At 40.6% G+C, this 9761-nt stretch overlaps 1 pseudogene; it reads left to right on the forward strand.

Moving 5' to 3' along the window:
- Positions 1 to 257: 257 nt before the first annotated feature.
- Positions 258 to 1703, forward strand: LOC119532825 (annotated as a pseudogene).
- Positions 1704 to 9761: the final 8058 nt, after the last annotated feature.

Genomic DNA, 9761 nt, shown 5'->3' on the forward strand with positions numbered 1-9761 from the left:
GTATATCATGGATGATTGTATGGTGTGTGAATGTATTTCAATAAAACTGAATTTAATAAAAAAAAAAAAAAGAAATAATGGTGAAAACGACGTGCAGGATTATTGTCTGGACCTTCAAAACCCTGGAAGTCTGCAGCCACTTAACAAACAGCATCCTGCTTCTCAGGGAGAATAATATCCATTCCCAGCACTGAGGCTAAGCCATGAGTGTGGTTTAATAAGATGCAAACTGGGGAAAGGACAGAAACCACAGGGTGATGAAATGTGATAGCAGCTGGATAGGCAAGCAGGGACCCCGTAGAGGGTGATGACTTCCATCTGAATTGACCATTTCTTCTCAGTCCCCAGAAAAGGGAATAAAAAACACACTGCTGAAGTCTTCAGATGATACCAAAAATCTGTCTCAAACACCAGGGAAGTCTTAAAAGTGCTACCAGTTTAAAAAAAAAAAAAAGACCTTGGATTATTAGAGAAGACCCACAGGAATGTAGAAAACTTTAAAAAAAAAAAAAAAAAGAAGCAGATTCTTTTTGGTATCCAATGATACTGAGTGGTGTTTACAAGCAGCTGGAGAAAATTCCAAGATCTCTCCAAGCCTTGATCTCCTCTTGATCCATAGTAGGCCAGTAAATATTTTTTTTGAGTGGGTAGTCCATGGTGCTTAGGACCACAGCATCTTCCATGCCTGGAGAAACTTTTCCTTACTTTTACCAAGTTGTGTTTATCTTCCAGACCCAGCTCAAACTCCACCTTCTCTCTGGTCACCTCAATTGACAGCATTCTCTTGACAATGAACTCCAATTATGTATATTGTATGAATGGTACTTTTAAACTTAAATAACTAGCAACACTGGAGCACTGTCAGGATGCAATGGTTGCACGGGGAGGGTGGAGGGTGGCAAGGAGACACCCAGAGCACACATAAAACAGATCTCCACTGCAACACATTAGAAATCGTGTTATCCTCTGAGAACTACATGTAAACTGAAGCTCAAAAAAGCCACACAGCTACTCAATAGATCCAAGACGAAAACAATCAAGTTCTCTCCTCTCCTTTATAATACACTATTTCAGTAAGCTATCATTGGTTCTTGCTTATAGTAAAATATTCAACAAAAACTAGTTGAGTCTTTCTCCACAAGAGTTGCTCAGCTCGTTCCTCAGACTTTCACCTTTCTAGGAGCCAAGCCACCAGGTAGTTGTGATGCTGTGCGGAAGCTGGAGCAGACTTCACACACGGCCCCTCTGGCTAGCCGGGTGCCTCAGATGAGAGCTGCCCCCTGCCAGTTCCAGCAGTGCAGCCTCCAGCTGCAGCCCCACCATCTGCAATTGGCTTACCTGCTGCTGCACCCTGGAGCCAGGTCTTATGGCCCAGATGGCAACTGCTGCAGCTTGCGTGGCTGTGGGCCCTGCTGTTGTGGGTCATGCCATCACTGGTGGCTTCACTGAAGGGAGTAATGCTGACGTCACTTACCAGGAGTCTTAGGGAACCCAGCCAGGATACCAGCAGCAGCAGCAGTAGTTTCACTCTTGCCACTATGAGAAGAAACAGTTTTTGGAGTGTACCCAGAACCAGGACGACCTTACGCTTGTGATGGTTTCAGTGAGGTGCTGAAGCAGTGCAGATTTGCAAATGGATTAACCTAATCAAGAAGTTGAAAATGAAGAAATGGAAAATCTGCTCTCATGGACAAGTTAATTAGCATAAAACTATAGTTGATAGTGAAAGTATTAAATGTCAAACCACTGTTTAAACCTCTCCTCTATCATTAATAGCTTCCTTGCTTCAAAATCACAATGGAAGAAGTCCACTGAGATGGTGTAGAGTTTGGGACTGAATGAATGTTTGTGTGACCTGCTTAAATGAGCTGCTGTGATATTATTATCTGTGAACTAATTAGAATAAAGTGATTTCTTGAAAAAAAAAAAAATCAGCCCTAGTTGATAGGAAATTGATTAGTGCCTTCTCTGATCCTATTAATCCTTTCCAAATCAGAGTTTTGGGGATTGTAACAGAAAAATCACAGGAAAATGAAGTCACCACTCAATAACAATGGGGAAATATAATTTGGGGACTGTTACATTAACAATTAGAACGACAACAACAAAACCTGATGGTTATCAAGTGCTTAATATGTACCAGGGACCATTCTAAGGATTTGCATGTGTCAACTCAGCCACTCCTCACAACTCCATGGGTGGGTAATATCATCTCCATTTTATGGGGGTGGAAACTGAGGTTTAGTGAAGTTGTTGTGCCTGAGATCACACAGATAGCCAGTGGCAGGAAGGTTTTTCTGATCCTGAGTGTTCAACAGCGAGCAGGTCTGGGCTCCTGTCCACTTGTTGCATGGCTCCCAGAGGGCAGATTATGATCCCCTTCTGGTCATTTCCTGGGCTGGACATTCCCTTATGGCACTCAAGCCTCCCTTTTCCTCACCTAATTGTCACCACACATACTCCCAGCTTGCCTTCAGGTATGAAAGAAACTGAAAGGAAATCTTTGGGAAAGAGGTTTTGTCAATACGTTAGAGATGCTTCCTATAGCTAGGACTCAACATTCCCAAAACAATTAGGTCTTTATGGTAGATTGAATTATGTACCCCCTCAAAAGAAAAGTTCATTTCATAATCCATGTTCCTGTGAGTGTGAGCCCATTTGGAGATAAGACCCAATGAAGATGTATTATCAGTAAAGACGTGGATTCACTGGTGAATAGGGTCTACTAAGATCCTATTTAGGTGTGGTCACACTGAATCTAGGTGGGCCTTAATCCCTATTACTGGAGACTTCATAAAGAGAAGTCATAGAAAGTCATAGAAAGAATCCAGAAGTCAGCAGGAAACAGAAGCGCAGACAGAAGGAGAGGGAGATCGCCATGTGATGGGAGGCAGAGATGCAAGCCAAGGAACCCCAAGGGTGGCAGTGAGCCAACACCAGAACACTACAGACTTTGGGGAGAAAGCAGGACATCGTCAACACCTTGATTTCAGACTTTAGGCCTCTGAAACCGTGAGCCAATAAATTCTTCCTGAATACGCCAACCCATTGTATTTGTCATGGCAGCCTGGCAAACTAAGATGATCTACTCATTTTTGTTCCTCTGCCTGAGCTGTTCCCTCTGCCTGGAGTGTCCTTCTTGAGTCTCTCTACCTGACAAGACCCCACTCACTTTTAGACACCACTCAAACATCACCTCCTCTCTGTAGCTCTTCTTGACTCACCCAAGAAACAAGCCACCTCCTTCTCTACTGTCACGTGCTGACCATGTGTCTCTATGATGAACATGTCCTCTTATATATCCTGATAAGAGGGTGATAGCCTCCAGAGCAGGGGCCAGCTCTCCTGTTTCTAATTGGTGTTTGTCTCCAGCCCCATCACAGCACCTGGCACATAGGAAGTGCTCAATAAATTCTTGTTGAGTGAGTGGACAAGTGAATGAAAGTTAGAACAATACTAACATTATCCACTTGTTTGATAGGAGGATGCACAACTTGATTGCAGAATGTTTTCCAATTCAGCCTCTTGCTACTTAGAGGCTACACCAATATGGAAATCCTGGGAAGGAAACTGGTGGTCTTTAAGAGGGGGTCAAAAGAAACAGTCCATGTAAGAATCCTCACCATCATCCCTTAGATTGTTATGTCTGGTAAGCCAAAGGAAGAAGGAAGAAAGAATAAATGTAAGTTAAGCCATGTAACTACAAAGACACTAAAATCAAATTATTTTGGTCACTCTCTCTCAGTCTTAACCATAGGAGTCCAGAAAGACAATAACCTGACCTGTGTCAAACAGAAAAATTCTGGTGCGTGTATTTCTCCTTAACTGTCTGCCTGAGTAACTCATTAACCATCTCACATTTAATCGTTGTGTTTTGTTTTGTTTTCCCTGACCTTTCCACTCAAACATCTGGAGTCAGATGCCTCCCATACTTGCACAATGCAATTCTACCTAATCTTTATAGAGCATGCTCAATAATGAGTTTTAACTTTTCATACCCAGAAGAGTATGAACTGTCACCATCTCCAATACACGTCAGAGGCTTATGGGCTTTCCGGGAGATCGAAACAGAAATAACAGAACCATAAATTGCATTCCTAGATGACTCTGGGAAATAATGTCCTAATCCCTCATCCCAATAATGGGAAATCTTACTGGGAAGGTCAGTTGTCTTTCTAGGGCCACACAGCTCATCAGGAGTATTGGTGGCATACCCCTTAGAGAAGTTCATTCTTGTATTTATAACAAGAGTGTCTTTTTGGTAAGAACCATCCAAAACCATTGCATTCATTTGACATGATATCTGCAAAATAACCTCTAAGGTTGCCAGACTTTCTAATATGAGTCAAATTGGAAAGGATGGGGTGACTTTTCATTTATGACACTCTCTGAGATGCCATATTTCTAGCCTCTTAGAGAACCTGAAGAATCAAAGATTTGCTAAAAAACATGAAGTTCAGGAGATATAAGTTGTAGGATCATAAAAGAAGAACAATCAACTTGGAGGGTAAGAAAAGTTCCTGAACAGAGAGACAGAAGTAGGGATAGATTAGAAAGATGAGTCCAGCTACCAAGAGATTGCAGCAAAGTATTACTGTTTACCAGGCTGGCTATTTAAACCTGGGAGAAGAGTACACTTGCACCTTCAGCATTAGGTTTGGCCATGTGACATGCTAAAGCCAAAGGCATATAAGTGGGAGTGATGTGTGTTATCTTCAGGAGGAGCTTTAAGAGCAGGAGTAGTTTACCATTCTCTTTCATTGACTTTGTGACCATGGAAGCCTGTGTTTTGTTTAGTTTCTATCAGCTGGATCCCAAGTGGCTACAATGAGCATTCCTCTTGCCAGTCCATGGTCGTGTACTAGGAGCAAGAAATACAGCTCGCTATTTTAAGCTTCTGAGATTTAGGGGTTGAGATCTGGACTCACCTCGCATATCCAGTCCAAAAGAGAGAGACTAAGGAGTCAGACAAAAGATGAAGCCTGTTAGTCTGTTAGCACTACTTATGGATGAAGTTGGATTCCAATGGGGTTATGTACCTGTAATTTGACTACATGTATACCTCTTATATTCTGAATTTCCTAAGACAATAAAGGATGCTGTAAGGTCAATGCAGTGCCTCAAGTTGAATGATGATGCACAACAGAGAAGAGGGACCAGAAAGGGCAATGGAGTAAAGCTGTGCACCTGTCCAGACAAAGCCCCTTGACTCCAAAAGTAGAGAAGACTAGTGCCAGTGCAAGAGTCCATTCATCCCATTTCTATTTTTCCATTGGTATTCCCATCATGTCTTCAATACCATTTTATATCCCACTGGCCTTCTCACCACATCTCCAGCATGTCTGATGAGCCTGGGCAGGCAAGTCTGCTCATAGGATTGTATATGCATGAGAGTATGTGCAGGCCCTGTGTGTGCACATACACATACTCAAATATACATGAACTACATGCTAGATATGGAGAATAACACTATAAAATCTCTCTATATATAAATGCTCTCTTCTCTCTGAATGATCCAGCTCCTACCTAGTAGCATTATCGTAGATCTAATGCTCAATAGTGGAATCCTGTTAGACTTGAGACCATGGTTACAGATGCTACCAGTGGTCCAAACCAGACTATATCTCACATCAGGTGCCAATGTCATGCAGGAAGAAGGTAGAGGCCTTAACTCATATATCACTTCAGACCACACCTTCCTCCAATTTAGTATACAAGTTAATCAGCCCTGGATATTTCTAAATCAAATGTTTTAAATATGGATAGAAAAGCACTAGCTGATTAATAGAACCCAGAAGCCAAAACTGAAATTCACCTCCTCATGAATTCATTCTATATACTTTTATTCTCATCTTCACTTTCTTGCATATAGGGTTTACCTGGGCATGAGAGTCCCACACAGTTAGTTTTGAAAGGTATATTGGTCCAATCCCCTATTTTTTACTGATGAAGAAGCTGAAGTCCAGGAAGGCTCTTTGATATGCCAATACCTCCAGGTTGCTACATCCACCTGGGTTTGGGAGAAGTCCTGGCACCACTCTAGACACTGGCTGCTTTGCATATAAGGAAACAAACATTTGAAGCTCAATCCTGATTGGGATGAATGTGCTCCTCTCTCTCTGGCCTTTTCATCAGCACAGCCACCATCAGCATTTCATTATGGGCCTGTTTACTGTTTCACTAAATGCTCTTTACAGCACTCAGAAATAGAGCCTATTTTGATGATTTCCTGCACACAGAAAATGTTTTGCTTAGGCACTACTTTGTGTGTACAGGGAGCCTGGGGATGGTTGAATTTTATTAAATTTGGGAGAGAAAAGAGACAACAAGTCAGACAAACAGAAAGAGATAGTTTTAAATCTGTCTTCCAGTCTCCCTTCCCCTCCCCTGACCCTTCCCCCTTCTCTCCCTCTCTCTCTCTCTCTCTCTCTGGGTCCCTCTCCTATCCCCCACTCTTCTACAAGTAGAATTATGTAGAAGCCATTGAAAATAATTCTGGACACAAAATTAGAGAAAGAAGACTGTGAGACTTGGAAGTGAAGCTCACATACTACAGAGTTGCTGTGATATCAGAATTCCATCCATTATTGCAGTCTTAAATCAGAGAGCCCTTGGGAAACATCTCTGTCTACCACAAATTATAAAATAGCTATAAAATCTTTTCTGTAATAAGTAATTTCCATGAGAACAACACTTCTCAGTCTTCTAGGATATAGCTGAAACATGATTTAGAATGCAGTTGTTTTTTTACATGCATTTTTTTTAATGGAAAGAAGACTTCAAATTCCCTACACATGGTGCATTTTTAATCTTGCACTGTTTGGTTTCTCAGTAGAAAATCCATCTTAAGGAATGGAGCTATTCCCAGAGGAGATTTTCTGGTTTTACCCTCCCGAAGGCTAAGGGTTGATTTATGAGTTGTTCACACATTTAGGAAGGGTCTTTGGACAGAGGAAAAGAGCCAACCATTCTCCACTTCTGGAAACAAGACAAGACACATTTGGGTCCAAACTGGAACTGAAAAATTATGATCAAATTTTATGAAGTCTACTCTTACAGCAGATATACACTGAAATGGATCACCTGTGATGGAGGATATTAGAAAAAATTTTCTTATACTACATATACTTTAGAAATTTTTAATCTGAACTGGCTTAGAGGGAGTCCTGCCTAAGTACAAGGGTATACATTAGAAATCCCATACCAAAAAGTTCCATCCAGTCTGAGCCGAGAGTCCAGATTTTTAAGAAGACCTCAAGTAAGAAGAAGAAAGCCTCACTGAAGTTGAACCAAAAAGACCAGTCCTCATCCAGCCAGCAAGAAACGTGGATTCCTCTAAAGAACCCACAATCCACTCTGAGTTTGTGGATTTCTTAACTCAATACAGACACCAAGTGGCAGATGACAAGGGTTCAAGCCTTCACATTTTGGTGATCTTCAGAGATAGACTTTTTAAGACAAAGAATTTGAAGATGGCTAAAACACAGCTTACTCTTTGAAAGTGAAGGTTAGAAAACATCTTTGTTCCATTTGAGCACGGTATGAGCCAGGCATTGAGGATTGAGCAACAGACAGACATGGTTCCTGCCTCACGGTGCTCGCAACCAGGCACTTCGAAGATCTTTAATCCATATATGATGAATGTCTCAAAAGCAGAAAGTTGATTGAAATTAAGGTGCCTAATGGAAGGCCATAACCTAACCTAAGGCTTGGGGAGACCCTGCCTGGGGAAATTACTTTTAGGGTGAGACTGTTAGAATGAGGCTTGATGGATGGGCAGGAGTTAGGTGGCAAAGAGAGCACAAGGTGAGAAAGTGACCTAAGCAGAGAAAACAGCACATTAATGGTCTAGGAAGGGAGAACATAGCATGTCTCTGGGACTGAAAGACAGGGGTGAAGAAAATGAGGGGGGAGCTGGTGAGGCATTAGAATGGAGAGAGCAGAATTTGATTGAGAAGGGCATTGCAGGCCAGGAATTTGGACTTAAAGAATAATTAGAAACCAATGACAAGTTTTAAACTGGGAATAACATGACTAAATATATATTTTTAAGAGCTTTTCTTAATCATAATGTGGAGAAAGGTTTGCAGGGGTGTAGGGGTAGTCCTGGGATATAAGTTATGAGACTATGATATAGTCCAGGTGAGAGATGCTGGTACAGAGACTGAGAAGGTAGGATGGAAATGGATAGAAGTGAGTGGATTCATGCGCTATTTAGAAAGGAGAATGGAGAAAATGTGCTGACAGACTGAGTATGGGAAGCAAGGAAGATTAGGGTGATTTATGTGTTGGGTTTTATTTGTTGCTGTTAATTCAAGCAATAGGTTGTATCATGTTTTCGTGTGCTGAGAAAGAATAAAAGCTAGATGACAACCAGTTTTCAAAAAGCATGAGGTAAAGATATTGAGTCCAGTCATAAATAAATGGTAGTTAAAGCCACGACAATGGCTGAGATCTTCCAGAGACAGAGTGACCATAAGTCCTACTTTGCTCAGGACAGTTCTGGTTTACATATGTTGTCCCAACATCCAGTTCAGCATTTGTATCAGATGTTTTGTTTTTTAATAAGTTATTATTTTAATTGGGATGAACTTGATAGACTTCCGTTTCATATGCCTAGCTTCTGCCATGGTCTCATCAGGGAATGAGTAGGCAGAATTCTCACTTTGACACAAGATATAGTCTAAATGATGACCAGTAGGGGATACTGCATCTCTCTTTTTCTGACTGTTTCCATATTCAGAGTACTTAGTACCTCCCTTTCAAGAATAGCTTGGAGGATGCCTGCTGATAAAACAAAATGCATTCAGACACAAGCAGCTAGGGATAGCTGATTTCCTTTAATCTTCTAGAAATATTCCATGCTACCTCTGGTAACCAATCAGTTGTACCCTGGATAGTGCTAAGGCATTTAAGATGCACAAGACATTTCAGACCACCATCCAGTGGTTCAGTAGGAAATGTGGAAAACTATAAATTAGGTATATGAGAAACATGTGTAGGAAACAGAGGTCAAGCATCGCCAGCATAGAACATACAGGGTAGGCTAAACACTTGCTAAAGTGATTTCTGTCATTTACAGTGTAAGTCTAAAGCTATTTATTTTATTTTTTGATAAAATATATTTTTCAATAAAGACTTTCAGCAGAAATGAGCTAAAGGTAAAAATGCATGTTTAATAAAATTTAAGTACTGAACATCTATTTCTTAAGAAAGTTGCTGATGAATGGGTAACTTACGTGAAAGCTTTGTCAACATGTACCATCCAAAGCTCCACCGGGGGTCATAATGATATCGGTGGCCACATGAAGACAGAAAATATGTATCTGCTGAAGAGTTTATAGTTATTTTTAAACTGTGTCCCGAAAGTTGATTTAACATGTGCAGCTGCAAGGGTGCCTTTGACATCACTCCATGAAACATGAATTTTCATTTACACCAAATGACTATTTTTAAAAGTAAGTTCATTCAGTTTCAGTTTCAAGTTTTCTTGGGTACATATGGAAAGTTGTGGTAATTGGTTCCTTTAGAAGATTTGCAAACTATTAAATTTTAATAATTTTATAATAGGAGTGGATGCTTCAAACTGAAGTGCAGTTAGTTTAAATAATGTTAGATTGTTTTCATCCAATTCATCGAAGTTCATTCAACCAAAGTTCAAACATCTGACATGTATAATGTAAAGGCTATTATAAATTCAGTTAAAAATTCAACACTAAAGAAAAAATCATTTGTTTTTGAGATGTTAATATGTATACAAA

Source organism: Choloepus didactylus, chromosome 4, assembly GCF_015220235.1.
Source record: "Choloepus didactylus isolate mChoDid1 chromosome 4, mChoDid1.pri, whole genome shotgun sequence".
NCBI lineage: Eukaryota > Metazoa > Chordata > Mammalia > Pilosa > Megalonychidae > Choloepus > Choloepus didactylus.